General features: G+C 41.1%; 1 protein-coding gene across 2 annotated transcripts in view; it reads left to right on the top strand.

Annotated features, from left to right (window-relative positions):
* Window positions 1–6,971: 6,971 nt before the first annotated feature.
* The window catches only part of LOC127005931 (unconventional myosin-IXa-like), a 48,790-nt gene continuing 48,472 nt past the window's right edge, over window positions 6,972–7,289 (top strand). For both annotated transcript variants that reach the window (XM_050875361.1, XM_050875360.1), the window contains exon 1: window positions 6,972–7,090. The gene's annotated coding sequence lies outside the window, so the exon portion shown is untranslated. The remainder of the gene's footprint in view (window positions 7,091–7,289) is intronic.

The following is a 7,289-nucleotide window of genomic DNA, read 5'->3' as shown; positions in this document are numbered from 1 at the left end:
CAGTATTCATAAGAACAAAAATTAAGTACTTAATCTTGATGTAAAACCAATTATACACAAGGAATTATACATTACAACAAAAATGAGGACCGTATGAATTGACATACAACGTACCCCCGTTATGTGAAAAAAAAAAATTTGAATATATCCTGATTAGGCTGCAAGTAAGTACTTCAGTGCAGGGATGGAGTTGTAGCGTGGAAAGAAAATAAAATATAATAAATAAAAGCTACATCCCTTTTTTAACGACCACTAGGGTTACGATGGTATGTGGTAGAGTGGTAGTCGTCGGGCGCTGGTTCCGGATGTTAAGGCCTCAGGACAAGCGAACACTCGTTCCGAAGTTTGTGACCAGAAGGGCGTTACTGTGTGGTTAATTATGGAAGGTGGGAGGATTTCCGTGGGAACCACTTTTGAGACAGCATTAAGAAACTGGATGGTGATAATGTACTATGGGGGGGGAGGGGGGGGATGTGTGTATGGTTCAGTAATCTCAAGTGAGCAGCAAAACAGGCTCCAAATGAAAACACTCACTGTAAGGTTGTATATAATATGTATTTGGTTTCCTTTTGCAAAGGTTAGCGGAGTACTAATGAAAATAAAATAAAAAACGAATGACTGACAGGCTGCAGGCCTCTATCTAGCTAGCTACCGGCACAAGGGAGATTTGGGGAATACACAGAATGCTTAGCTCTAGTTGCTGGATGCGGAGGAGGAGCTGGCGTGAGTGTCGGGCTCGGCAGGGGACGTTCACGATGGGAATGGGCGGTCCTGGCGATGGACAGACGGGCGCCGCTTGCTGTGGAGATGGAGCGGCTCGGGTGGTGTGAAGAGGCGGGCGCCCTTTGATGTAGGGAGCAGCTTGGGGCAGTGGTATTTCGGCCCCCAGAACAGTCGAGGGGCAGGTTACCCCGCCATACAAGTTCCCATCCTGTAGTCCGTCTCACCCCGCAGGCCGTGGGTGGTTTTTCGGGGTGGGGGGGCGCTGAGTGGAGAGGTGGACACATCTCTCCCTCAACTCCAACTCGCTGCCTTTCCTTGCTAGGGCTGCTGCTCGTCTCCTGACTAGCCCGCCTCACACAGCAGGCCGTGGGTGGGGTGTTCGTCTCCTCGCGTCTCCCAAGCTTCTGGCTTGCTGCAGTGGTGCTTGTCTCCTCACTGACCCGTGGGTCTCCTTGCCCTCGCCTTCTCGCCTCTGCTCCTCGCTAAGCTCCTCCCCCTTCTTCACGTGACTCCCTCTCGGCATTACAATCAAACCCTACCTAACTAACTAACTAGTTATTGGTTTCTTGGAGGGGTTCGAGGCTTTGAGATGAGGGATTTCAGTAACTCGTTCATATATTCGCTCATTCGCTCGCCGTGTTATCTTCTCATAACCTTTTACGCACTTACATTCCTCAGCTACCCATTCACTCTTTCACTCATTCACGCTCACACTTACTCACTCTGTCACTCACCGACTTACTCACATTCTCTCGTTCATTCATGCACTCGCTTACACTTACTCACTGTTACTCACTGACTTACTCACATTCTCGTTCACTCATATTCGGACCGTTACAGAGTGAATACAATTAAGAGTTGTGTAATAGAATACTAATAGTACTTCAAATTCCAACGAATACGAATTCGAATACACTGAAATGGTTTGAGTTTTAATTCGAATACAAATACGAATATTTCTTGAAAGTATTCATGAATACATTCATGAATACTTTTCATTGAAACATATATTCTTGATTTAACTGGATATTGCACTATTCTAAAGTTATGCAACAGTAAAATTAGCTCATGAACCTGTACTATACACGACCAATACGTCCGCCCGGGAGGTTGAAGTTGTAATGAACAACGGCTGTTATTTCTGATAATAAATTTTGAAGTATTTGTTAGATTATTCCCAGAATAGGAATCCTTTTCCATTGTATTCGTATACGATTGAGAATACATCCATTTATATCAATTATTCGAATACGAGTACGAATACACCCATATACGGTATTCGAATGTATTCGAATACGATTACCGAATACGAATACTCCATCCCTTCCTCAGCACTCAAGATAGGTGGAACAAAACTTTTTTGCGTGATGTTACTGAGAATTGCTTAGACCTTACTATTTTTAGTGTGGTACGTAGGTGTCATAAATTTACTCATTTGCCGTGCTGCCCAATGGAAATTTCTTATATTAGGCTGTGGTATCAAGGATTATGGTAAAGTTTATTTTATAATGAAAATTTGCTACATTCGAAATCTTTTGCCTGAAACTTGGCACGTAGCAACTCTTACTACAAATTTTTCGCACCTGGTGGAATTATTAATAGAATGAAGGTCGCTCTATTCAAGTGCCAGCAGGAGCCGAAACCTCTCAGAGGCACTTCAAACTCCCAGTCCACTGTGTAAACAAGCAAGTGTTTACGGGGCACTTCATCGGCACGGAGATTATATCCTTGGCCAGCTAGGGCGCATTACCATTGATCCGCTTCTACTACTGCAGTTAACACATAATACACAACTACAATTACTACTGTTATACCACTACTACTACTACTACTACTACTACCGTACTACTACTAAACCATTTTACTGCTACTACTTCTTCTACTACTACTACTACTACTACTACCACTACAACAACAACAACAACAACAACTACTACTACTACTACTACTACTACTTTTTATACAAGCTAAGGAGACAGCTCAAGGGTAACAAAACACGTCCTAGTTTTTTGCTTATAACTTTTTATTTATTTATTTAATGCTTTCCAATTTTTTCTGATTATTAATCTGTATTAATAGAGCTTTCATTTGCCACCAAGCACGCCTTCCTAGCTTCAGTAGTTTTTGCTCGAGCTTGACCAAAAGTCGCGACGAAAATTCGCCGAATCTTGACTCATTTCACGCGCCGCGATGAAAAACCTTCCTGACGCCACAAAAATTAATATATCTGCATAAAAATTCATTTATGAACACTTCAATATGTTGACTATCTTGTATTAAAATCATTTTAAGATATCTATAAAAAAGGTACTATTTTTATATTATCATTTCACTATATAAATCAACCTATATTTAGCGCCTTATTATACATTTAATTACATTTAATTAAATAATTTGATAATCCAATAAGGTCATATAGTGTTAAGATTGTTTCGTTTTTAGGATAATAACAAAGATTTTGTATAAATACCAAGACACTTGACAACGTTGTATTCCAACGTACGTTGTCAAGTGTCGTGGTATTTATAAAAAAAAATCTTTGTTATTATCCTAAAAACAAAACGATCTCAACACTATATGACCTCATTGGATTATCCAATTATTCAATTAATTCAATTAAAGGTAGTAATTAGTTGCTATCCTCAAAATACACCCTCAGTTTGCACCAAGGTGGTGATGCCGTGTGTGGCAGCCTGAACTACTGCCGTGCTATACAAGGCTGTGATCTCTGCAGTATTTTACTTTAAGGACTAGTATTTACTCTATCTCTGTATTCATTCCCATCTAGTGCTTGGGCACTGTTCTCCGTCCCCACATTTTATTGTCTTATTGTCCAGGGGGAGGTACCGCCCCCTCCCTTGTTGTGCTTTCCTTCCTACCATTGTATCTTTTTAGTTTCATGGTGCTACCTACACATGTATTAATAGTTGTATAGCAACAATAAACTATCAATCAATCAATCACACTCTGTCCTGCCTGGGGGTTGGGGTGGCATGTTCCTCCCTTCTCCCTTGTTGTTTACCTGCAACAATAAACTATCAATCAATCAATCAGTTGACCAATGAGAGGAAGCGATAGGTGTTGACCACCGACTACCGGCCAGTTTCAAATGGAAATACTATAGTTACTCTGTGATAGTAAAGATTGGGTTCCGAGATGCGGAGTTCAGGATGAGATGGACTATGCCGGAGGGGTGAGATTTGACGCCACAACAACAACAACAACAACAACATGATGATGATGTTGATGATGATGATGATGAAGACGAAGACGAATAAAACACAGAAGAAGAAGAATTAAGAAGAAGAAGAAGAAGAAGAAGAAGAAGAAAAAGAAGAAAAGAAATGGTAATTACAAAAGAAGAAGAAAAATGAAATTTATCACTTAACCAATGGCGTGGCTGTAGTGGATTTGTAAGCAGTTGCCAAACAACAAAAACGGGTTACTTTGTATCAGGCGAGGCTGAGGCTGAGCCGCTGATCGAGGTACTTCACGCCCCGGCCATCCTAAACAAACAAAGTATGACTAAGGAGGTTGAGGGAGGGAAGAAAGATTAGACTAGAGAGCACGGGAAGGATGCAATCGGAGAGCATTAAATGTTACGGCCTTTCACACACACACACACACACACACACAAGATTGTACTCGATGACGATAGCGAGTCTATTATATGTGGTCAGACTATAGTGAATTACACACACACACACACACACTTTCACTTGCTGGCGATCATGAGTGGTAATTAAGACCAGACAGAGAGAGAGAGAGAGAGAGAGAGAGAGAGAGAGAGAGAGAGAGAATGACGTGGTTAACAAGCCTGCGTGCTACAATGACCTACAAATAGTTTGGTCACAATAATCAGTACAATCATAAAGGCCTATGAGTGTCTAAACGTGCAGCCCCCACCATAACGCAATGCCAGTGGTGAAGGGTAGCCTCCTTCCGGCCATACTCAGGAGTTTCAACCATCGGCCGGCAACAAAGGATGCCCTGATTAGAATGGCGATTATGGTCGCTCCGAAGCAAAGGATACAAGAACATCCGAGATGATACACCACGTACGTTATCATTGCATGGTTACTAGACCTTTGCACCTGCAGACTTTGAGAACGGTAGCTATTGGATACCACAATTTAGTAGTAATCGTGGAGGAGCTGTCGAATATCAAACGGGATGTACCTAATACGCCTAATACTACCCATAGTATACTGAGTGAGGTGAGGAGGCTTGGGAGGTACAAAAGTTCATATTCTTTTTTTCTGCGGAGGTTTATTCTGTATAAAGGTAAGGTAAAGTTTGGAGCTTTTGAAAGCTGTTAGCTGGGCGTGGCCGAGTTGTTCATCTCCGTGCCATTGATTCTCGAGCCGGTGTTGGGTGAGAACCCATTAAATTAACCAGACACAGAGTCATTGCAACATTCAGTACAGTTTATCTCCCCCAGGTTTCCCCAGGTACCCATTAATTGATTATCCCGAAAAGAATGATAAACAACTGGGTGCACGGGCTGCTCGCCGACTATACCCTGCAGGCCGGACTTCGGACTCGATCGCAGATTCGTAATTAGGCACATTAACCACTGCACCACGGAAACGCTAGTGAGATCTGCAGATACAGACTCAAGATGGATAGCAATCTAAATGAAACACTAAACTGAGTTATACGAGGAATATAAATAAGGATGAAAAAATGATAAACTGACTTCAGTGAGCGATACGTACCACCATAGGAAGTGAAAAGTTATATAATAAGTATTATTAAAAGAAATTGTGAGACCTGAAGAGCGATAGAGGCGAGGGAGGATCTTTAGGGTTTCTTCTAACAAGACAGAACAAATGCCAGGGATAATATTAGGCCATTTAAATCAGAAAATGGTAGTCCACTCGACAACAATGACACAAACATAACGTTGAATAAAACGTATTTCTTGTCTGTATTTACCCCTGAAGATACGTTTTTATTATCTTAAGATGGTAGCCCACTCGACAATATATAACAAAGATAAAATTAAGCATATATTCCTACCGACCTCATACAGACTCGATCATGTTCTCATGTTCGCCAGAAAATCGGATTGTTCTCGAGTTACTATAATTTACTGGCGTCCCACAGAGATCAATTTTGAGTCCACTACTGTTTATCATATAGGGTACTGCATCAACAATCTTGACTGCGGTGTACCAGTGACATAAGTGAATTTGCTGATGACAAAAATAGGAACACTAATCAGTTCAGACAACGACGCTGAGGTAGCTATAGGCATACTTCGGGGACTAACAAATGGATGAGGCAGTTCAGCATCGACAGATATTATATGAAAAATACCTTGGCAACTGCTGTTTCTTACAAGTTAATGCCTCCACTTTATATTGTTACGAATGTGCTGTATGTGAATGATTGTATGGTGTGTGTTGGGGGCTGGCGTAACAATATTTATCAAAAGACGGTACATATATCGGCTATCTATTTTACAACTCAGCACTCCGGCGTCTCCGTGGTGCAATGCATATGGTTAACAAGCCCAGCTAAGAATCCTGCTGAGTTAAATCCCGGGGTGGTCCATATGTTCATTTGAAGCAGCTGTTCATCCTCACTGTGGGGCCGGTCGATAAATGGGTATTAAACCTTAGACTGTGGTAAACTGGGCGTACTTCACACTACGGATTAATGTGTATACCTATATTACACCTACCTATACATATATACCTACCTGGAGAACGAAAATAAGCACCGGGCCATGCACCCTTACCAAGTTCGAATTTTCCTATTAATTTTTTTTTTCAAATAGTGTTTTTTTAATATTTGTGCAACTCTTGATTGATTGATTGATAGTTTATTGTTGCAAGTAAAACAACAAAGGAGAACTCTTTAAATTGTTTCCGTTTCAATCTATTAAAATAAATAGATATCAAAATATATAGCCTAGTATATATAGTAAGTCACCTTCGATCATACAACACTATTTTACTTCACTCCCTTCTCGCAATGAAAATTTTAGTGTGTGTGTGTGTGTGTGTGTGTGTGTGTGTGAGAGAGAGAGAGAGAGAGAGAGAGAGAGAGAGAGAGAGAGAGAGAGAGAGAGATATTCCTCTGGTTGAAGTGTTTGTTAATTTACAGGAATATTCATAAACTCAAATGCTTTAAAGTTGGTTATCATTCGTGTTTTTTTCTGCTGCTGTCTTTACTAGGGATTTCGTGGTTATCATTTTATTATCTTTTTTTTTTTTTTATAAGATAGTTAAGTGAAGAGTCGACAGGTGGCGTCAGAGTTAGTTTACTCCCTCAATCTCGGGAGACTAAACGCGTCGTGATGTTTCGCCCCAAATGTCACTTTTAAACTTTCTGGGGGCAAAGAAATAAGAAATGAAAGGTATCACGAGCCCGAGGGAAACCTAAAATACGCATGTGTGTCGGAAAACGAGAGGACTGGGCAGTGGTTTTGGAAGTCCAGCCATGTGATCAAGCTCCAGCAGGCCATGGATGCAACAAGTGTAACTGGCGCTGAAACCGTGAAATAAAAAAAATAACCAGTGTATCGGGACCCTCCATGACTGTAGTTTCATGTGCAT

The sequence above is a fragment of the Eriocheir sinensis genome, chromosome 31 (assembly GCF_024679095.1).
Source record: "Eriocheir sinensis breed Jianghai 21 chromosome 31, ASM2467909v1, whole genome shotgun sequence".
NCBI classification, from domain to species: Eukaryota; Metazoa; Arthropoda; class Malacostraca; order Decapoda; family Varunidae; genus Eriocheir; species Eriocheir sinensis.
This window is presented reverse-complemented; position numbering and strand designations above follow the sequence as displayed.